The sequence below is a fragment of the Euprymna scolopes genome, unplaced genomic scaffold (assembly GCF_053919585.1).
Source record: "Euprymna scolopes isolate OS-2025 unplaced genomic scaffold, ASM5391958v1 sca352, whole genome shotgun sequence".
NCBI classification, from domain to species: domain Eukaryota; kingdom Metazoa; phylum Mollusca; class Cephalopoda; order Sepiida; family Sepiolidae; genus Euprymna; species Euprymna scolopes.
Genome location: NW_027633383.1, coordinates 755 through 25287, shown reverse-complemented (window position 1 = coordinate 25287; position 24533 = coordinate 755). Strand labels below are relative to the sequence as shown.

The window sequence follows — 24533 nt, the reverse complement described above, 5'->3', positions numbered from 1 at the left end:
ACTCGCACCTGCAAATAAGCCTTCCGCAAGTCTACTATAGACACATTGGAGCCCTTCTGGCGCCATTCTCTCAGCTTGCTGGTGCACACGTCAGCATCGGCAGTGTACGTCTCAATGTATCTATTGAGTTCACAATAGTCCAGCACCGGACGAACTTTTGATTTGTTATGCTGGACTACCGCCATTAAGGGAATCAGACCCTTGGGTGGTCCCAGCTTGTTGGGGTAGGGGATCAGCTATCCATCCTGGATCCATGCCTCAAGTTCCTTCTCGTATTCATTACGGGCCTTGTCGGGTATCGAGTGCTCTGCAATGCTATTCTTGAGTTCGGTTGGCGCCCTTCCTTCTGTCCACCTCCACGATGCAGTCCATGCTTTTTGGTGAGGGTCGTAGTTCACCTTAAAATCAGGCCGATCAATGTGAACTGCAGCACACACTGGGGTTTCCAAAAATCGCACAGTCCCATCTCTTCCAATAACAACTCCCCCCAGTGCCTTAATAGCATCATATCCCAACAGTACATCGAATCCCAGCAAATCCCCTCGCATCAGCAGCACATTAATGTCTGCGGCCACACCAGAGTCTGTGTGGACTTTGACAGTTCTGGCTCCACAGCAAGCTTGCGTATTGCCACCTATTGTGGGTACTTTGATATTCTGCTTTGTCCAGTTTCGACACAACTTGGCACTCATGATGGTGTGTGAGCACCCGGAGTCGAGAAGAGCTGAACAAGGCAGTTGGTCCACGTACACATTTATTGTCGGTTGCGCCTCAATTAAATCTTGTCCGAGGAACAGGGTGGCGCTGACGTCCTTCCCCCTGATGCATTTCCCGCACAATTTGGGGATAAATGTCCATAACTGCCACATTGGAAACAGCGCAGGCTCCCCCGCCCCTTGTTAGTACAACTTCTTGCGAAATGGCCTCGCTGGCTGCAGCAGAAACATTTCCCATTGGTCGTGGGTCTCAAACTGGGACTCTTTTCAGCATTAGTCTTGGCTGCCTGCGCCATCATTACAACCGGTTCCCTCAGGTCCTCCTCATCTCTGATAATGGCTCGAGCGCATTCTAACAAATGTTCCATGGGCGTTACAGATACGCTGGTGGAAGCCCTCAACAGTTGCTTAACATGGGTGGGAAGGCCGGCCACAAAAGCATACGCCAGTGTTTGCTCTGACACTCCATTGCCAAATAGAACTGCAAGTTTCTTCAGCTCCGCGAAGAAGACGTCCACGGTTTCTCCTGGCATGAGCTTCCTAGAGGCAAATGTTTTGTAGGCCGTGCAGGGATCTATGGCAAATGCCTTGTATAAAGCATTTTTTATACAGGTAACATCAGCCTTCTCCACGGCACTAAGTTGCTGATATACACTCAGGGCGCCTCCAGCCAATCTCAGGGGAATCACGGTATGCACCCCCTTTACTTCACAGAGGTTGCAGGTCAGCTCAACCCTTTTGACCCAGTTGACAACAGAAGTGGATCCGTCGAATTCGGGTATCAGTTTTAAATCAAACTTTGCCCCAGCCATAGTTGTCCAGGAAAAGAGACAAAACGAAATAGCCGAAATAGCTTATGACCTTGACCTTCACTGAGGTGCACGACTTATATGACCTTCACCGAGGTGTGCGACTTGACACAAAAAAAAAACAGCTTCTTAATCAACTGCTAACGCACGCGTCACTGTAATGTCCAATGACAACAACAGCCTTCTCACTCGACCTGCCTCTTATACCACTCTCTCAATCCCTCCTCTTGCGCATGCGCCCGGAGATTCCTGACAACCTCGAGCTCTTCCGCTTATAAAAACCCAAATTTTGTTGCCGCGCATGCCTACACAAGGCACAAACACGTGGGCGTTTGTTTTGTTGGTAAGTACTACACTGAACGTGAGAGGAACACGCATTTCCTCCTATGCCACAAGTCTCACAACAAACCGGCAACCACGATGAGACGTGAAACGAACAAGCATGGCGACCCTACCTTTTTGAAATTAATTGTTTTGAGCAAGACGCACATTTTATTTGATAAAGAAAAAAACGAACTTTTCAACAAAGAAAAATAAGTGACCTACTACCGACAAGTACCTCAACGAACTACAATAACGAAACCCCTCGCCAGACTCGGCAGAAAAATAAACATGGAGCTGTCGACTTCATACAGAATTTTTTTAAAAATTCGAGCTCGACAAACATTTTTCACGGTTTCTTGACATTACCCTGCAACTAACGCGAGGAACAAAATCACATAGGCCTATGCAATTCTCTCCCTCACAGCAGACGCAACAACAAAGAAACAATTACAGGACATCCCTATCAACACACAGGAAGAAGCTGAATTAACAATGAGTTGAGATGCACCACGCACACGGATAAACTCACAACTTGAAGTTTCGTTGACACCGGCAACTGGAAACCCATTCAATAAGAACGAATGCGCAACTAGCGCCCGTCCAAACAATGTACACACACTACCGCAAAGTCACATGCGAAGACAACGGCAACCACAACCACCATTCAACAGGAACGAACGTGCAACAAACGCAGACTCACTGCTTGTTAGCTCCTTATATAAAGTAGTTTTATGCCTTATCTCGAGCAATTTCCATTAAAAAAAAACGACGTCTAGGCTAGCTCAGACATGCCCTAACCGTTTATATATCTTTATCGATACAGAGTGGCGGCTCGTGCCTGAGATTAGTGGGGGTGCTGCTTCAAAAATTTTACGTATTTTTTTAATATCGTATAAAAGAAATTCGAATATATGAATAGATATTTTTAGGCACCACCAAAACTGGGAGGGCAGGTAAGTACTTTTTGACGGACCGTCTTTTTAAAAATCTACCAAAAATCAGGTAATTATCCGATCAATACGAAATTTTCAGCGATTATTAAGAGAAGAATGAACTTTATAACAGTGTACTTATTTTTCATAAACGATATTTATATATATATATTTTTTTGCTTACAACCCCCCCCTTGTTTTGAGGGGGGTACAAATATGCTTAAAATAATCATCTGAAACTGAACACAACATATTGTGTTGTTGTAAGGGACAGAATTATAGATTAAAATAAAAAAAATTGTTTGCATACCTTATTTTGACGTCTGAATATCAGAACTTCGATTGTGTTTAATTATCCCGCTTTTGAGTTTTGAAGTGTGAAATTCGGTGAATATGTTAAGTAAAATAATTAATTTAAATTCAGCAAAACAAAAAAAACAAAAATTTAATATTTATACGAAAAAAGCCATTTTAAAATCTTTGATAAATAAATTAACAATTTTTTTTTTAGCGAGCCGAATAATGCATGACCATTATTAAACAGGGCATGCTTTAAAGAAGCAATACAAAAAAAAATCGATAAATATTGTGCCCTTTGTGTTAAAAATAGCATCATTTTTTCGATCCCATTTGAAAACGTTTGCCGCCTTTCGACTACGGTGGACCAAACGCGCTGAAATAATTTTTTTTTTATTCTACTTTAAATTGCCCCCCCCCCCATTTTGGGGAGCCTGGCCCCCACACACATACACATTAAAAACCAAACTCATACAAATGGTCACCCATCTGGTACTGGCCAGCCTCAGCGTTAATAATACATTGAAATTTTCGTCACTGAAAAATAAGTTGTTTTTTTTTGCTTGTTTGGTCTTCCATAGTTTGCTTTTTATCAAATACAAACATAAACATTGTCGATCTAAACAAACATTCAAATAAATATTCAAATATATAACAAAGACAAATAATCAATCAGAAATGGATAATACGCAAAAACAGTTTATTAAAAATATTTTTTTAATTATGTACACTTTACAGAATAATAAAAATAATATATACATTTATTCCTTTTAAACTTTTCAGTTTGCGTTTTTTTTTTTTGTTTTTTTTTTTTTTTTGCAAACAAACGAAAAAGATTTTCAAAAATAACTTTTTTTATATAAAAACAAAAAAGAAAAACTTTGAAATTTACTTGCCTCCCTACGAGGGTTAATTTAGGAGTTTACTATTTGAAAATAGCGTTTTATTTAATAACAGTTTTATTTACAAAATTTAATTTTAAAAATGTATTTATAATAAAACGTATTTGTAAATAAAATACAAAATAAAAAATTTTACATTTTTATATAGTGAACAAACAAACAAAAATATTTACAGATACAGGTCGACCGTTTAGTTGTTGCAAAATAAATAACATTTAAAAGTACTTAAAACAAACAAATAAAAAGGCAGGTAGATGGAAAAGTAACTTATTTTTGTGGTAAGATTTATTTATTATATATTTGATTTTTACCCTTGGTCGCTTGTTAGCTTAAAGCTTCACTGCTAAATCCCCGAATACTTTTAATAAAATAAAATTTAAAAACAAAAAAACAGTTTCTGCATATTATATATTTCCGTCTGCTACCGAATTAAATCGCAAGGTGCAACGAACGCAACGCTAAAAGTGTGCGGTGCGTATTTAAAAAAGAAAAGAAAAAGCACAATATTTTATGTGCAAGAACACGTTATATGCAGATTTTAATAATAGTTTTAAAAAATTGTATATGAATCTCCTTTTTTTTTTTTTTTTTTTGTTGTTGTTTTTTCAATAATAATGTTATCATATCTATACAGGCGCACACTCTAAGCAAACAACGAATTTCATGACGCGGAGCTACGACAAGCGTGTTCGAACATGTTTTTCCTCACATATACACACCCACATGTACGCACGCACATACGCACACACACGCACGCATATACACATCCTGATACACACACACACACACATACATGTACGCACACATACGCGTACAAGTACGCACACATGCATTATTGAAACGTAATTATAAGTTTAATCTCGAAGGTTCTATCACAAGGAACCAAACCAAAAGCAAGAATAAATAAATAAATAAAATAATGAAAAAAAAAAAAAGTTAAAAGCATTTAACCCCCACGCCCACCCCACCACATCTCTTAAGTACCAGAACACCCCAAGCGTGCTAGCTACTAGTCAGTTTTCAAGATGACCTCGGGAGAAAGAGTCGGTGCCTTCATAGCTAAGTTAAAAACTTTATCCATAACTGTTGAAATGTATCCTGTCTTAATTTTGCCAATTTTTGTGTATTATATATAATTTATTTATTTGTCTTTGTTCTCTTATTGCAGTCTTACTAAAAATTGAAACTCCTTAACATTATCTATCATGTCTTATTACTCGTGTTTTAAACTTTTTTTGTTAAATACGTCTGGTATTATCCTAAACTAGCCTTTAAATAAGGTGCCCCCAATCTAAAAACATAAACTGACCTCAGAAGTTGCATTATTGAAACGTAATTATCAGTTTAATCTTGAAGGAACCAAAAGCGCAAAAAAATAAAAAATAAAAAAACTTCCATGGATTAATATGGGAGGGGAGACTATCGTCAAATTCTATTCTAAACTGGGAATGGGCAAAAGACTTCTACTAAGTAGATATAAATAAGTCCCTCTTACCGTTTTTTTTTTTTTTTAATGGAGAGTAGATAATGCAGTGGATGTGTTATCGGCAGCTCCTGTAACCCTCGCTTCTCCTTTTTTATCCCTCAGTCCTCATTTCTAATGAGTGATGTTTCTGACAAAGGGGGAAGAAAAAGCTGCTTCCCAGGTTGGTAGTACTTCGTGAATAGTAGTCTGAGATGTCGGAAATTTTCTGTCTCTATGTCTATCCTTGCGGCCATGTCACTAGTAAGGGTGCTGGAGGTAAATGTTTTCATCTGGGCTGACGTTAACCGCCTGATAGTCAGGGACCCGAACCTTGGAATAACCACTAAGGAGGCTGTCCTATCAGCAGGTGCAAAGTACTGGGGCTGCTGTATTGCCATTTGGTGAATGGATTCTGGACCATGCAGTAGTCTCTGGTGGGGCCTCTCGATGCCATACTAGTGGGTAATTGTTACGGCTTTACCTTATCATGTGCTACAAAAAAAAAAAAAAAAAAAATTTCCTGTCTTTCCTCTCTTACTTTCCCTCTCTGTTCTGCTCTAAACAAGTATGCTGACCTGTTCCACAAACCCCAAAATCCTCAACATGAAATATCTCAAAAAAGAAAACACGAATAAACCTAGAACCCCATCCTCCTACGTAGACCCCTACTACCATATCTCCTTCTCCAACATCAGGGGTCTACGTTCTAACCTTCCAGAGGTTGAAACCCAATTACAGGAGACGAAACCTGACATATTCTTTCTAAGCGAAACTGGAATAGGGCTGACCACCTCCCTAGATGAGTTCATAATTAAAGGATACTCTAACCTAACATCTAAATCTGACCCTCAAGATCGCCACGGGCATGGAATATGTGCCTACATTAAAGATGGCTTCCCATGTGGCAGGGATATCTCAAGAGAAGACCCTAATCTACCTTATATGTGCTTCCGGGTTGCACTTGCTTACACCACTGCATTTATATTTGCCCTCTATCGCCCCCACAACAGTGGAGTTACTGTCTTTAAGAGTATATCAGAAAAAATTGACCACATCCTGTCTTCTCATCCCTCGGCTAAAATTCACATTTGCGGTGACTTCAATGTCCATAATGTGGAATGGCTGAGCCACTCAAATAATACTGATGAGGAGGGGAGGTTCTGTCATGATTTTGCCATTGCCTATGACCTCACTCAGATTGTCCGCGAACCCATCGTGTGCCCGATAGTACCGGTCAGTTCGCAAGCCTCCTAAACCTTTTTCTATCCACTTCCCCTGAGCAATGCTCATGTTCCGTTCTATCTCCTCTGGGATCCTCCGACCACTGCGTTATATCACTTAAGATAAACATGAAATATAATAAATCTACTGACGTACCTCTCCACCGTACTGCATACCGATACTCTATGGCGGACTGGGATAGCTTCCGTACATTCATATCTGATCTCCCTCTCCATTCCATGTTTAAAAAGGATGTGTCCTCTATAGTATCAGATCTGACCGAATTGTTACTTGTAGGCATAGGCCAATTCATACCATCCAAAAAATTCCAACAAAAACCTAACAGCCAGCCATGGTTCTCCCCAGAATGTGCTGCTGCCATCGCACACAGAAATCACTTTTTCCATAGCTACCAATGTAATAGATGCACTGAAACTAAAGCTGCTTTCAGAACCGCCAGCAACCATTGTAAAAGAGTAATAAAACATGCAAGAGAGCTATATACTCAGTCCGTTAAATCCAAAGTAGCTGAGCAGCGGCTTGGTTCCCACCAGTTCTGGCAAATAGCAAATAGGATCTTGAATAGAAACGTGCGCTCTATCCCAACCATTATCAATGGACCAGAGGTCATCTCGACAGCATCCGACAAGGCCAAACTATTTGCCAAAAACTTTGCGGCAAATTCTATCCTGTGTGACGAAGGCCATCAACTCCCCATATTCCCTCCTATAGCAGTCAACTCGCTATGCAACATACAAATATCTGTGCGTGAGGTTGCCAAGCTAATCAAGAACCTTGACTCCAGTAAAGCAACTGGTCCCGACGGTATTCCAATTATAGTGTTAAAAAAATTACAACCAGAACTTGCTCCCATACTTTCCAAACTGTTTAAGCGTTGCCTTAAGGAGAAGTGCTTTCCAACACCTTGGAAAACCTCATCAGTATGCCCTGTATTTAAGAATTCAGGTGATAAGTCATCCCCCTCTCAGTACAGACCAATAAGTCTCCTGTGTGTCATGAGTAAGTTGCTGGAATCCATATTAAATAGAGAAGTAGTCAACCACCTCAGCAGAAATAACCTTCTTAGCAACACGCAATATGGTTTCCGCTCTGCTAGATCTACCGCAGATGTGCTAACGGTTATATCTCATAGGATTAGCGAATCTCTCGACAAAGGCTTCATTTCTAGGGCAATTGCTCTTGACATATCAAAAGCCTTCGATAAGGTTTGGCATAAAGGCCTACTACACAAGATTTCCAGCTACGGTATCACTGGAAATGTTTTCTCTATCATTAAATCATTTCTATCTGATAGGTAGTGGTTGATGGGCAGAAATTAGAGGCCCACAGTATTAATGCTGGAGTCCCTCAGGGGTCCATACTGGGCCCAACTCTCTTCCTGATCTACATCAATGATCTCCCAAAACACATACTAAAATCTTTCGTTGACATCTATGCTGATGACACGACCATCTATGGCAACACATCAAAGGCCGTAAATGATGATGTTCTCTCTGATTCTCTCTCCTCTGATCTTGAGCATGTGGTACAGTGGGGAAAGAGGTGGCTGGTTACCTTTAATGCATCTAAGACCAAGCTCCTATCTCTACATCATAAACGCTCTGCTCCCCATCTGGCATCAATTGAAATGGATGGCTCTCGTCTAAGGGAGGCCCAAGGATTTGATAAGCTCCTGGGTTTGACCTTTATACCTGATCTGAAATGGAACACATACATCAAGTCTGTGGCCAAGGTCACTGGGAAAATGGTGGGATCCTTCTACCGCTCCAGAAGATATCTCACTAATGATGCAATTCTCTATCTATATAAGAGCCAAGTACGTCCAAAGATGGAGTACTTCTGCCACACCTGGGCGGGGGCTGCAAAAAACAGCCTATCCTGCCTTGACGGAGTACAAAATAGACTCCATGGCTTGGTGGGGGATGCCCTTTTCTCTACCATGCAACCTCTTTCCCACAGAAGAGACGTAGCGAGCCTGTCATTGTTTTATCGTTATTTCCATGGCAGGTGCTCGTCTGAGCTCCATTCTCTGGTCCCCCCTCGCCAATCTTTCTCAAAAAACACCCGACTAGCTGAAACCACCGTCAATAATTTTCCCCACTCCCTATCTGTGCCTAAATCAAAACGTAGATACCATGAACAAAGCTTCTTTCTTAGAACGGCACACCTGTGGAACTCTGTTCCACTTGCCTGTTTTCCTCCCGACTTCAACCTGGATGTCTTCAAGTCCAACACAAACAAATTCCTGATGAACCGCCCCCCCCCTAAGTAATGACACCTTACCAATTCTCCAATACTATTGCTACACTATCCCTTTGATTACTGTACACACAATAACCCTTATCCCTGAGTGGCCATTGGGCCTTGATAAGTGGTGAACTCCATGTAAAAAAAACAAAAAAAAAAACATGTGAAACCTCACTTCCCCTGAAAGGAATTCTAGACATGCGCAGTCAGAACACTCACCCCGATATAAAAGTTCACAACACTATTCAATTTCCTCTTTTTTCTTCCTTTTTTGCCTTGGTTCATCAACCAGGCAAGTTCGGCGTCCATAGCTCTTGGTTTGAAGACTTCTCCACGTGGACGACTGCTATCATGAACGCACGGTTTTGCTGAGGCAACACTCCCTTTCTATTTTCCTTTCTACGTGCGGGACGGCCATTTCTCGCCCTCGACTTTATTTCTTTCTTTTTCACGCATGTAGTCGTCAACGCCTGAATGAACACGTGTTACACCTAAACCATTTTTATTTTCAACAGAAAATAAACAACATGTTTATTTCATCCCGCAATTGAGTTATTGTTTCCTTCATTCCATTCATTTCATTATTTTATTTTGTAACGGGATTAGGATTTATATGTCCTAGTCCTCTACAAGCAACAGTTCCTCAAGCGCCTTTCATCGGCTATCTAAAGCGTCTAAAGCGCGCATGCGCACAAGAGAATTTCATTAAGAAAGTGTAACTGTGAATTTCACAGCTCCAAGCCAGTTTTATTTTTGTTTTTATATGAATTTGGAGATACCGACATTAAACTTAATGATTTTATAATGTACACATAGAAAAAAAATAAAATAATGATAATAAAAAAACAAACGCATTATTTTTAATTTTATCATTAATATTGTGTAGAAATAACTTGGGGTGCTGCAGTCCCACAGCTCCATGCACGAGCCACCACTGTCGATACATTTAGACAAAATGTCAAGTATCTTTGGATATCTTTGGAGAAATTACTGAAAACAGCGAAACATTTACTGTGTTGTTTCTAGTATGCAAATTGATAACATGTTTTAATCACAGAGAAAATTCCTAACCAAGTGCTTTGTGGCTCGCTGATGAGAAAAAACAAAATGAAGGGTTCTTTTTTCTGGTGGTTTGGAGTTAATAAATTTAAGGAGTGATTTGGGATCTCATCCTTGATCCAAAGATATACAGGGTGTATGGAGTTCAAAGATGAAATAGGTGTGAGAACAGGTTTGATAATCTAATGGTTTTATACAATCTTTTTGACAAGTTCTGTTTTTATCACCCAAGACATGAAATGTGGACATGAAATTCTGGTACGCCTTCCTGCGTAAGTGTTTACTACAACAGGATATTAGTGAGAAGAGTGATGTAGATTTTCTATTGTATTTCTTGTATCACTAGTTATGACACTAATTCATCATGGCTCATTTAAATTTAGGGGATGGACCGCAACTAGCTTGGTATTGGAGGTTAAATACCTTCTTAACGGAAATGCATGACTTCCAGAAAAAGCTAGAACTACTTCTTTGGTGGTCTCTCGTGGGAACAGTTATTAAGAGTAAATGGTGGCTTAATGCTAAATCCTAAATTAGATACTTTGCTGTTCAATATAGCCAGAGTCTCATGTTAAAAGTAATTACAAAATAAGTTGGCCTGGGTGGGTGGATAGGATGATTCGCTAATCATAGAATTATCTAATGAGGATCTGAAACGCCTGACAAAAACAGTTGATGAAATTTATTTATTGATTTTCTGTTTCATTTCATAGATAAAAACCATATTTAAAGAGTTGATTAAAAAATGTTACTTACAAAAAGCCTAGGCATCAGATTACTATGCCATTTTTAGTATCATGTTCATTAATTTATTTGAACATTCTAAATTGAATATATTATAAATAGAAATAAATAATACTGCAGAAATACAGCCATTCTGATAGTTTGTTATTCCCTAAATACATTCAGGCATCAGATAGAACATACGTGAAATTAAAGGCATGCTTGTTATTTATTTTTAAAATAGTCTAGTGTAGTTTACTGGACAAATACTAAATATAATTAGATCCTTCTTAGACAATATGATCAAACAGGAGTGCCTTAGTGGTCGATCCTTGAACCCCTATTATTCCTGTTATTCATTAACAACCTCTTTGATAATATTGTGTCTGAGATGGGTATATTTGCTGATAATACAACACTCTATGATAGGCATGAGGGAAGAACAGATGTACATAAATCTAAAATAATAGTCTCCTTTAACAATTGCAAGACACCTCTTCAACCACCGATATCCATGACAAATAACTCTCAACCTGACAATTCTTCCTTCAAACGCCTCAGCTTAATATTCATGACCCTAAAAGTTTTGTTAAAATAATTAGAGAATATAAAATAATAAATTGAGATAAGTTATGTCCTTATTTTGCCACCCTAAACTAAAAAAAGGCCAGTGTTTATTAAGATAGAGTCAACAGATCGATTTGTGGTTTTAAGCAAAAAATGTGGTTTTAAGCAAAAAATGTGGTTTTAAGCAAAAAATGTGGTTTTAAGCAAAAAATAACAGTCATGTCGATAATAGTAATAAATTCGAAATTTATGAAAATTCATCGAGTAAAAAATTAGTTATAGTTGAAAGTAATTTTTACGGAAAATTGGGTGAAATTGCAGTTTCCTTCGATGTGAACACCTTGAAGATTGCAAATAAAGGGGACATACTTATCTTCCCTTTCGTCACTTAAATGGCTTCTAACATATGTAATTTATAGCAATAAACTTCTTTTTTTTTTAATAAAAACACAAGAGCAGTTGTTCTATTCAAGGAATTTTCATAATTTTTGGATAGATTTTGTAATTTTCAAAATGACAGTTAAGTAAGTACTGTCGGTTTTGCTCAAAACCACATATTTAACAATTCGATCTGTCGAGTCCATTTTAACAAGCACCAAAATGCCTTTTAGCGGTTCATTTTTTTTAACAATAAAATTTGTTGGCAATTTTTCGTTTTAGATACGTAAAATCAAAAATTTTTCAAAATAAAAACTGACTTTATTTGACTCAGATAAAGCGGTAAAATGAATAAGAAATGTTTATATTAAAGTTCTAATGTATTATAAAGTTCAAATAGTTTTTAAAAAATCCCTCCCTATAATAAGATTGACTTTCTAAATAATAACATTCGTAAATCTTTTAAAATCGGAGAGTGAAATAGATTAAATAGATACGATGGTTGATTGTACAGAAACTGTTGCCAAGGTCGCTGGAACGATGGTGGGATCCTTCTACCGCTCCAGAAGATATCTCACTACTGATGCAATTCTCTATCTATATAAAAGCCAAGTACGTCCAAGGATGGAATACTGCTGGCAGAGTACAAAATAGACTTCGTTGCTTAGTGGGGGATGCCCTTTTCTCTACCCTGCAACCTCTCTCCCACAGAAGAGACATTGCGAGCCTATCCTTGTTTTATCGTTATTTCCATGGCAGGTGCTCGTCTGAACTCCAATCTCTGGTCCCCCCTCGCCAATCTTTCACGAAAAAACACCCGTCTAGCTGAATCCACTGTGAAAAATTTCCCCCACTCTTTATCTGTGCCTAAATCAAAACGTGGATTCCATGAACACAGCTTCTTTCTTAGAACTGCACGCCTGTGAAACTCTGTTCCGTCTGCCTGCTTCCCACCTGACTACAACCTGGATGTCTTCAAGTCCAACGTTAACAAATTCCTAATGAACTGCCCCCTTAAGTAAACACTTCATCAAATCTCCACACTAACGTAATGTACTTGCAATAACCCTTATTCCTGAGTGACTTCCGGGCCTTGATAAGTGGTGACCACCGTGTAAAAAAAAAAAAAACCAGGGTACTTGTACAGTTTAATCAAGACATTAAAAAATGAAAATATCGAGAGAAAAAAAAGTTATATTGCACATATTCGTTTTGGACTGAAGTTCTCAAAAAAATTTTTCAATTCATTTGATCGATTAGTTTTTTGTTTTTTTTGGGGGGTGGGGGTTACAGCGTGCTCAAGGTAGCCATGTTTCGATTTTTCGAACACATCACAGGGAGATAACTAGGCCTGAAGCGACAACCCCCTCCCCATGTTAAATAATAGCTTTTCTTCCTAAAAATCGAAACATGTCTACCTTTTGATCGGTATCATAACAAATTGATTTTTCGCTGTAAAAAAAAAAAAAAAAAAAACCCACTTGATCAAATTAAGTGAATTTTTTTTTTTTGAGAACTTCATTCCATAACGGGTACGTACAATATAACCTTTTGTTTTCGATATTTTCATTTTTAATGCCTTTATTAAACTGTACAAGTACCGAAACGAGTAATTAACATGATATTCAAACTATACAGAATCTGGTTTTGTGTTACTATACACATAGATTCGAAAAAATGGTCAAAAATCAAATATATAACAAATAGATGTTATCAAAGGCAAGACAAGTTACTCTTCTACCTATATGCAAAAGTTTTTAGTGGTTTTACTCGCTTTAAAACGTGTTAAAAAATCATACAGTGTTTATCGATATAGTTGAAAAAATGGTGACGAGTAGTTGAACACGGTAAGTTTGGGAAAACGAGTTAAAACTAGAAAATTATACAAAATACTGTTAGAAACTCACTCAATATATGTTACTATGACACTGGTTGTCATTGATGGACGTTCATCCAAGCAGCATAACATTAATGTGGGAGTGTCTCAGGAGTCGATCCTTGGACCACTATTTTTCCTGATATTTATTAATGACCTCCCCAATAATATTGTGTCTGAGATGGGTATATGTGCTGATGATACCACACTCTATGACATGCATGAGGAAAGAACAGATGTACACAAATTTAAGACAATGGCTGGATTCTTAGAAAATGACCTCCAGGCCGTAGTTGAATGGGAACATAAACATATGGTAACATTTTATGCTAGTAAAACTAAGCTGCTCTCCTTTAACAATTTCAATATGCCTCTCCAACCACCGATCAATCCATGTCAAATAAAAATAACTCTTTACCTGAGAATTCTTCCTTCCAACTCCTCAGCTTAACATTCAAAGGAAATATGAACTGGAACAAATACATTGAAGACATTGCAAAGGCTGCTGCAAGGAAGTGAGCACCCTCTATTGTGCTAGAAGACTACTTACACCTGAGAGTATCTTGTACCTCTATAAGGCCATCATTCGCCAATGTATGGAGTATTGTTACCACAACTGGGCTGGTGCATCTACTACTAGTCTCTCCCTCTTGGATAGGGTCCAAAAAAAGAGTCTTCAATCTAATAGGTCCCAATTTGTCAACAGCTCCAACCCCTGTGTCATTGCCAAAATGCTGCATCCCTGTGCCTGTTTTACAAGTATTTTAATGGAATGTACTCTGATGAACTCATTGCATTTGTGTCCCCTCGACATACATATCCCCGACAAACCCACTTAGCAACAAAATCACACCCCTTCACTGTTGAGGTTCCCAAATGCCAGAAAGTTTTCTACTCAAATAGTTTCTTCTCTCGAACAGCTAGACTTTGGAATTCACTTCCTGCTACCTACTTCCCTGACTGTACTGATATGCAGAAGTTTAAATGTAATGTAAACCAACATCTTGTTAATCTTTCCTAGGCATAGTCCCAATTAGTAGTCCCTTATGTCTAAGTGACGATCTGCCTTGTTAGGGGTGAACGTGAGTAAAAGCAAAAAAAAGAAAAACCTGTATGATGAACTTGTGATGGAAATTTAATATTGATCACCCATGTTTTGTTTTTCCTTTTATCTTCATTTATCATAATCAATTTCTGCGATGACTCACAAAAATGTACAACATTCATTTCATTATTCAACAAACGTTTTCATTAAATATAACAGCTAAAACATTACTTTTGCTACAGTTTCATTGAGACAAACGACGAATGAACTTATACTTTATTTACCTAGGATCGTTTTTTAATTAAAAGCCATGTTTAATTTCAGAAGCATTTCCGATGGGTAGCCAATCTGTATAAGTCCTCGAGATGAAAAAAGTTTTCAGTGGGTTGCTAATCTGTATAAGTCCTGGAGATGATAAAGAGTTTTTGGTGGGTAGCTAATCTATATAAGTCTTGAACTTTTTTTTTTTGACAAAGAGCAAAGATCTTTCTTGTGTGGATATGAAGAATTATGTGTGGAAATTCTAAAAGATCCAATATTTTTATGGAGCAATTCCGGTTTTGGATTGGTTGTTCGCAGAACACAGCTCCATTTGATTGGTTAATTCCTATCACTAGTGTCTATAAGTAGAACCTTCCAATTTTTTAAAATCATACTCTCTTTTATATCAAAAATATTTGTAACAAAGCACATACGAGCGCGTATGAAAATATCAGCAGCAGCTGAAGGATGGATGACAAGCGATTTTATTAGCAGCAGGAGCAGCGTTTGAACACATATGCAAATTGGCAAGTGCATCTAAAGAAAAAGACAAAAAAGGACACCACGTGGTCGGGGAGGAATAAAGTTGACGCTAAAGGAGATGGATGTATAAAATGAAGGTTAGAATGGGCTGACTGTGGCCAGTGTACAGTCGGAAGAAAGAGAAATGTTTGCCAGATGAAATGGAGATGTAGCAGCAAGTGACATTTAAGCTGACAATTAGACGGGGAGAAAGAAAAATGGTAACAAACGTATTATGTTCAAAAAAAGAAAAAAGCTGACCCGGATTTTTATTTATTTCCAGTTTTATTTTTATGAATTACTAAAGTAAATTGTAACGCCACGAAACATTACATAAAGGGATGTGAAAAAGAGAAAGTTCTGCATTCTACATGCGATAAAGCGTAATGCCACGTAACGTTACCATATTACAACAGTTGTCTTCAACAGTTGTCTTTTATTCATTTTTATTTTCATCTAAAAAAACATGAATTTATTCTTTTTCGTTCACTACAATGATTACAAAAATAAGATTTTTTTTTCACCTATTCAACAAACTGTTTATTTTAAATTGTTAAAAAATTACTTTTTTCGTCATAAACAAGATGTGTTGCCGCTTGGAGGTGTGGGACTACTAATTGGGATCATGTCTGTGAGGAGTTGAGTTGCGAGATGTTTGTTCATATTACATTTAACCTTCTGCATGTTAGTACAGTCAGGGAAGCAAGAAATAGGGGAGGGAATTTTCAAGTCTAAGAGTCCGTGCAAAGAAAATATTAGAATAAAAGGCTTTCCAGTATCTAGAGACCTTGTTGTGGTTTCCACCCAAAAAAATGCTCATCAAAAAGGATCCCCATTCAAAACGTAAAAACCACAGCCCTTTCAACAAGTACTTCAACACGAAAAATTATCCTGCAGAAGTCTGAATAGCACAATTCCTACTAGAATAATATCTACAACTTTCCCAGCTTTATTTTGATATGACACATGTATATAAACCCCAAACAGATGACTCCCTACAGCACTTTAAAGACACAAAAACAAACACAAACCAAGAATGAAAAACGATGACTAATGCTGCAAAGCCTCAGTGTCTACAACTACGTCTGCCGGACGAGTATAAATACAGCGTTTTTTTTTCAACAAGCGGTCAGTCGCAGCTAGATCGCCACATGGTGAGGTTGGGCTGTCAGTGACCTGACTCAACTTAGGAGCAGCAGCAGTCATGTCCACGCGGAACCGTTTTGATTACCTCCCCGACAACAGCCGAATCCAGTAGCAGCTCCATCGACCACTCGCCGTCCACGCGCACGATTTTCAGCAGTCTAGCTTCTCAAGCCAGCATGCGTTTCCTGTAGTCACTAGCGACGACCTCATAGCCTGCCAGTTCAAATACCAGCTGAATTCCAACCCTCGGACTAAGACCTTCTACCACCAATTAGTTTCTTTACGAAAATAAACCTGAACGGATTTATATTCGTTCACGACGGATACCCATTGCATTTGTCATCTCTTCTTTGCCATTGTCGTTTTTCGTATTTTTCTTGCCGGTGTTGTCTTTTAGTTGAAGGGTCGATTGTCACCGACATTCGGCCCCGCAACAACAACAATGAAAGGGTGAGATTTGTTGTTTGCCGGGTTAGTCAAGAGTATGTACGTCGAGCACAAATGCTATGAATTCATCAGAGCACATTCCATTAAAATACTTGTAAAACAGACCCAGGGATGCAACATTATGGTGATGGGACAAGGCTTGACCGATAGTGTAGGACTTATTAGTTTGGAGATTTTTTTAGCTCCTGTCTAAAACGGAGAGACTAGTGGTAAATGCACCAGCCCAGATATGACCACAATACTCCATGAATTAGTAACTGGTGGCTTTAAAGAGATAGAGGATATTCTCTGGTGCAATTAATTTTCTAGAGAGAGCCTACCTTCTTTACAGCAGCCTTGGCAATGTCCTCAATATATTTATTCCAATTCATGTTGCTTGTGAATGTTAAGCCGAGGAGTTTGAACGATGATCTCTCATGTAGGGTGTTATTAGCCATGGTAATTGGTGGTTAAGAAGGTTTCTTGTAAATGTTAAAGAAAAGAATCTGAGTTTTAGTAGCATTAAATGTTAACATCCATTTACGGCCTCGTTCCACTACTTTGGAATATCTGTCATTGTTTTGGATAGATGGTGTACATTTGTTTTTCCCTCATGTCTATTATAGACAGCGTGTCATCAGCAAATATCTCAAATACAATTTCATCAGAGAGGTCCTTTATGAATGTCAGAAATAAAAAAGGTTCAAGGATCGACCCCTGGGGTACCCCTGCATCAATATCATGTTGTTTGGGTGTACATTCATTGAGGGCAACTTGGACTTTTCTTTTGGCTAAGAAGGCTATGATTTTAATTATGCCACAGTTTAACTTTTGACAAATTGGGAATTAGCATATACTTTATTCGTCATAGATGTTATATTCCGAATGAACTAGGGGCCTTTAAATCGCAAGAAATGAACAGAAACAAAAAGCAGGGACAACATCAATGAAAGACAAAAATAAGAATAATAGAAGCACCGAACATGCTGACATGAGAGATAATTGCTAATAGAAACAATTCGCATTCATGGCCAACGACATAATTTATTTACGTCGCCAACAACAAGGAGTACTTGACTGTTTACATCTGAGCATTCCCAGATTTGCGTCGACTTTAGTGATCCTCATCTTTTGGCTTAGAATCATTCTGTCTCATTAACTCTATCCTTGAGAGGCTCTTGGATTTGATAAGTGGTGACCCTTCAACAGTAAAAAGGACATCTTATTAACACTCTCTACTTAATGTGAGTCTGTAATCTCCTACTCCCATCATCATCAATAAAGTAGTTTCAATAAATCACGCAAGATGTTGACAAATGTGTTCATCTCATGCTTCATTAGAAATAATAATTAATAAATTAGCAATTGTTAGAAACATAATACAAAATACAAAATATATCTCACAGGGTGGCTGAGTGTGTTGTGGTGTGAAACTGGGTGTTCTCACTTTGAATTTTCTCTGCAGAACAACTGGTTAAGTTGTAAAGCCCAAAAATACTTTGCAACCAACGATGTACACTAGGACATGTTCGAAGCAAGACGGTATCAAACTCTTTATGTGAAATAACATCTGTCCTTAGTGATATTGATATCTGGGAACTCATGCATAAACACCCACTCTATCTTTGTGCCTATTAATACTGCTTGAACTACTACTACTAGTAGTAATAGTATTGCCACTACATTTCGTCATCATAGCTACTAATACTACTTGTACTATTACTATTACAACTACTTCTGAGAACTCATCAACCGCTGTTGTCAATAACACATGCATAAACACTCACTCTTTTGGCATGGCTACTAATACTACTTGAACTACTACTTGAATTAGTAGTAGTAGTAGTAGTAGTAGTAGTAGCTATGATGGTAAAATGTAGTAGTTCAACTTACACACACATACACACACACACAAACATTCAGCTTTATATTATATATATATATATATATATATATATATATATATATATATATATATATAATATAAAGCTGAACGCGTGTGTGTGTGTCTGGTCACGAATAGGCTCCTATATGGTTGACTATTATAGAAAACTGATCCCATATAATGATAGAAGATGTATCGAGACACACGAATGGGTATGTTTGATCTGGCATAATGATGATTCATTAAAATTGTGGGGTCTGCGTACACGCCTGGTCCACAAAGTATGGAAATAAAAAATTTAAAAATTAAAAAAAAACGTTTACAAGTGTTTTAGATATAGATGTACATAATAATACTTTGATAAGTATGTTTTAACTTAAATAGGGATGGTATAATAAAATCGTGGGGTCTGCGTTCACGCCTGGCCTCCATAGAATGGAAATAGGCACAAACTTTAATAAAGACTTTTCATATCTATCTGCATAAGTATACTTTGATAATTATGTTTCAGTTTGAAGAAATATGGTATAGTAAATTATGGGGTGTTCGTTTGCGCCTGACCTCCATAGAATGGAAATATGTCACAAAGTTTAACAAGGTTTTTTTAATATAGATCCACAGAAATAAATAAATAAATAATAAATAAATAGAAAATAAATAAATAATAAATAAACAATAAATAAATAAATAAAAAATAAAATATAAAAAGTAAAAAAATAAAAATTATTTAAGGGGAGAGGATGGCCGGTATCTGCAAATTCAGGAAAAAGCAAGAAAGAAAGTAAGTAAATGCATATAGTAAAATATAAGTAAATATACATACAAGATATGAAAGTGTAGGTAGATTGATATATTAAATAAATAGGAAAGTTTAAAGAATAAAGCAGGAATTGCAGATAAAAAAACCGGCCATGCAAAAAAGAAATAAAGAATTAAAATAAAGGATTATTAAATTATAAAGTATTAAGAAGTATGTAGAAAAAACGATAAAGTTAAAGAAAAAATGATATATCTATATAAAAGGTAAAAGTAATAACTATGTAATTTCAAAATTGCCAATAATTAAATTTGGACTTATGTTTACAGAAAGAGATCAGTTCATTTTTAGAATTTATTATATTGTTACTTTGAAGGGAAGTAATTATAGTTATAGCTTCGGTTGTGCAGAGGCGACATGACTTAGAGCCTGGAGTATAAGACTTAACTTTTTTTATGATAGTCCATTTGATTGAGAAGGGGGTATTGTTAGAATTAAGTTTTTTAATTAAAGTGGTTAGAGAAGTTCCTTGGTTATTATTAGAATTATGGTTGTTAAAAGAAGAAATGTGGTTTGATATTCTTTTCTTAATTAATGTTGAAATAGCGCCGATATATGTATTTTATTAAAAGCTCGAGGTCTGGTATTAATATTAATTTGCTGATTTGTATTAGTTAAATGGTTTGAATTTTGTTCATAGTGTTCAACAAATGGTCGGACAATGTCTGTATGAGGACTATTTTGGAGGGGATAATGAGTGTTGTTAGTGTTAGGATGGCTGTTAGGAGAAATATTATTATTCTCATTATTATTATTATTATTATTATTATTATTATTACTAGTTGTATGATTGTAGATGGAGGGGCTGCTCGAGTGGTGTATTGGATTAGTAACTATATCAGATGGAGGATGGGACGAAGGATAACTTGAAGACGAAATATTAGTGTCTGTTATGGGAGGATTGCGTGGGAGCTCAGTAATTATGCAAGAATATATAACATCGTTATGGATGCAATCATTATTGAGTGGGCAAAGATGTTTGTTATTACAATTACAGTTAGTTTTGGGTTTAATTGGGAAAGGGATTTTTTGGGGCTGATTTAATTTTTTTTTATTAGATGTTAAGATTCTTTGTGCAAAATTAGGCATCGTTGAATAAGAAATCCTGCTTGAATTTTTATTGAAAATAGAACTATATCTGTGTGGGTATTTGAAAGAGTTTTGTACAACGTTGAAGAATTCCTTAGGTATATTAGTTTTGACATTTAGGCTAAATGGAGGATTAAACCAAATATTTTTCTTTCTCCTAATGCGACTGGGTGGGTTAGAGGTATTGCGATTAGTATTTTGGTTTGGATTATATATGTAGACTGGTTCATTATTATTGATAGCGGCAGATCTTGTTATTTGAACTGGTTTCTTACGAGTCATATTGTGCGTGATTACAGATTTAAGGCGGCCAGCAGGAGGAGCATAATTGTTGCATTTACTCTTTTCCTTGTGTCCTGAGTTCCATAAGGCATTATTGAAGAAAGTAGCATTTTGATTAAAAGTTTTTTTATCAGCAGAAAGAGCAGAAATTCTTCTAGAGACGGATGGTACTATAGATTTTATAATTGAGTTGGGATTGTTAGAAGATTTATGGACGTATAAAAGCGTAAGATTAGGTTTATGATAGAGACTATGAGTTTCGGTGTTAAGATTAAGTGTAACATCTAGAAAATTTGAAGCTTTTTTGTTTGGTTCGATAATTATAGAAAGGCCAAAGTTATTGAAGAAGTTATGTAATTTTTTAATTGTTTTGTTGTACTCTCTTGGTCTTTTATTTTATTTTATTATATATATATATATATATATATATATATATATATATATATATATATATATATATATGTTTTGATGACTGGCTTGTTCTGTGGAAAGCAACTAATTATTAAGTTGCCTGACGAGGACCTCTGGTTTTAACCAACCATTTGTCCGAAACATTAGCATGTTCACTGTCGCGACCATGTAGATATATATATCTTGCTCTTCTTTGTTCTTCCTTTATTGACCACTTTTAATAACCTCATTAAATTCATTAGTTATCACTCTTGAATACCCATAACCTGATATATATATATATATATATATATATATATATATATATATAGTAATTTATAAAATATATATGGCGATTAAGCTACACTGAATATTCGGCGTTTCATCCACTATAGGATTCGTCAGGCTTATGCGTGAATTCTGAGGTTGTTTCTCGTTTTTATATATGTTGAGGATTTTAGTTAGCCAATCAGCTTTCTAGTATCCACCGCGCCCCTTCCTATCAGCTAATGGGCATGCATTTTATCGAACAAAGGATCTGTTTTAGAACTAGGTTAGTGGTTTAAAGCAGACGATTTTCCTCCTTTCTTTCTTTCTTTTTTTTATATATATATATATAAATATACATATGTGTACACACATACATGCACACATACATACATAAATATATATATATATACATATATGTGTGATCGTTTATGTATATTCATGTTTATTTAATTTATTTATTTGTTTGTTTTCTGTTGTTTTTGTTAGTTTTAAAGCTATTTTGTATCGCTATCTTAGAGTAAGTTTTATTTTGTGAACACAGTTGTTTGCTATTTCTCGTCTACAATTTAATAGATTTTGGGGTTCTTTAAAGTACAGGATAGCAAATTTTTCATGAAGGCATAATTTACATGGGTAGTCTAAATGTCTGCACATGGTAGCTTATCTTATTATTTTCCATTCGACTACCGGCGAATGTCCGCTTTCTTTGAGTTCCCAGTATTTATTCGCTAGTGTTGTTTTTATACGGTGTTTTTTTATTTTTGAATGTACTTTTGTGGTCATAGTATCGGGTTTTGAAATCTAAGGAAGTCGTGCCTATGTAATATTTCTTGTTATTCGTGTTTTCTTTCGCGAATATTGTTGCTTGATAAACTACGCTTTTTGTTAGACATTTATTTTGAACTGGGCAAAGTGTGCGGTGTCTACAGTTGCATTTATCTTGTTCGTTATTAGTATTTTTATTTATGGTATGGTTGTTCTTGTCCGGGGTTGGTTTGTTATTATTATTATAATTGTTGTTATTATTATTATTATTATTATTTCTGCTAGTGTTGGTTTATATATATATATATATATATATATATATATATATATATATATATATATATATATATATATATATATATATAGTTAGTTATAAAATATATATGACGATTAAGCATCCACTCTAGGATTCTTCAGGCTTATGCACCTGAAGAATCCTAGAGTGGATGAAATGCTGAATATTCAGTGTAGCTTAATCGCCATATATATTTTATAACTAACTAACTAGCTCTACCTACGTATTGAGCACTTTTGAAGTAAATACTTAAAGTTTATCCATAAATTTATACTTTCGTATATTAATTTTATATGAGTAAATGAAGTAGTTATATATATATATATATATATATATATATATATATATATATATATATATATATATACTAGCAGACTGCCCAGTCATAAAATATACGTAAAATATGCATAATTATATTTTAATTAATGCAGAATTCTTATTTTTTATAAACAAAAATATCATAGGTAATAAATGTAACTTAAAATTCCTTTGAAAAATTAAGGAAAAAAAAAGAAACGGGAAGAAGCTGAGACATGTGCATGCGAGTATTATGAGGTTTTTTTAACCATTAGCTTGACAGGATCTTAAAAGTGTTTTCAAACTTACTTATTTTTAACATAATGAATCGGTCATGTGACCCATTCATGCATGCACATTCACGAAACAGTTGATGAACAGATGAAAATCCGATGACCCCCACATAATAATTTTGCAATTTTGACCCCTTAGCAAGCCTTTTTTCCAGATGAAAACCGATTAAAAATTCATCCACATGTCTAACTATGCTATATACCAAATTTCAAGTTTGTTGATCAAAAATTCATTGAGTATATAGGTTTAGAGTTGTCCTTATAAACACACACATACACACACATTCTCACTTTATATATATATATATAGTTAGAGAGTTAGACAAACAGACTTACTTGAAAATGGAAATAATGGGTTTCTCCTATTGCTCATTTGCTTTATCAATGCTCTGATCGAGGGACGTAGTTTGATGTGATAGAATACCAAGAACTACTATGTAAAAATTATTTGCAATCATAATAAAACGCTATAACAAGATTTAATTGTTTAAACCTTGATTTTCTTTTCTTTTTTTTTTGTATCATGGACTAGAGGTGACAGAATATGTATTTGCGTCTGGGCAAAAATCTAATAAAATATTTATTATAACCTCTTTTTTATATTTATGATTTATAAATTACTGGCATGACTGACGAGAGGAACAGAGGATCAGAGTAGTCCATTAAGTAGCAGAGGCTAGGGTTAGGGTAACGCAAAGCCTTATAAATTGAAATAAATATCAGATTAGTCATTAGATATAAAGTTAAACACCACCTTCCATTTTCGTTTGCAGACTTTAAAACTTTGACCAACAAAGAATGTGAAAGGATAGTGAAAGGAGAGAGTTATCTCTTCTTTGGTGGCTTCAGCTCCTCTGCTTGCTGTTGGCTAGTTCCCAATAGGGGTAATTAGTTCCTTAAGAGACTTATAGCATCAATGCGCCATGCCAGCTGTCTGGTCAGTGTGTGGCCACATCAGTCAGTAAGGGGGCACTAATCAGTACATTATGATGACTGCTTCATATCTGTGCATTAAAAATATTTTTTAGTTGAAAACGGATATATAGCAGTTTCATAATCAAACAAAACAAGCAGATTTTAAACAAACGGAAGTGCATGAAAGTACATGCACTTTTCAACAAACACATTGATATGTTGTGTATAACGCTAAGCAAGCGTTCAACAACCACCTGTTCTAGTTGGTGTCAGTTTATAAACATGAGCTATCTGCTCA

General features: G+C 36.2%; 1 protein-coding gene across 2 annotated transcripts in view; it reads right to left on the bottom strand.

Annotated features, from left to right (window-relative positions):
• LOC145274345 (organic cation transporter-like protein) overlaps positions 1 to 23763 on the bottom strand; it is a 44544-nt gene extending 20781 nt beyond the window's left edge. Inside the window, exon 1 of one of the 2 annotated variants that reach the window (XM_080127421.1) lies at positions 23657 to 23763. The gene's annotated coding sequence lies outside the window, so the exon portion shown is untranslated. Of the gene's footprint in view, positions 1 to 18341; positions 18524 to 23656 lie in introns of those variants that run through there. The other variant, XM_080127420.1, reaches the window with a different exon arrangement.
• Between the last annotated feature and the right edge of the window lie 770 nt (positions 23764 to 24533).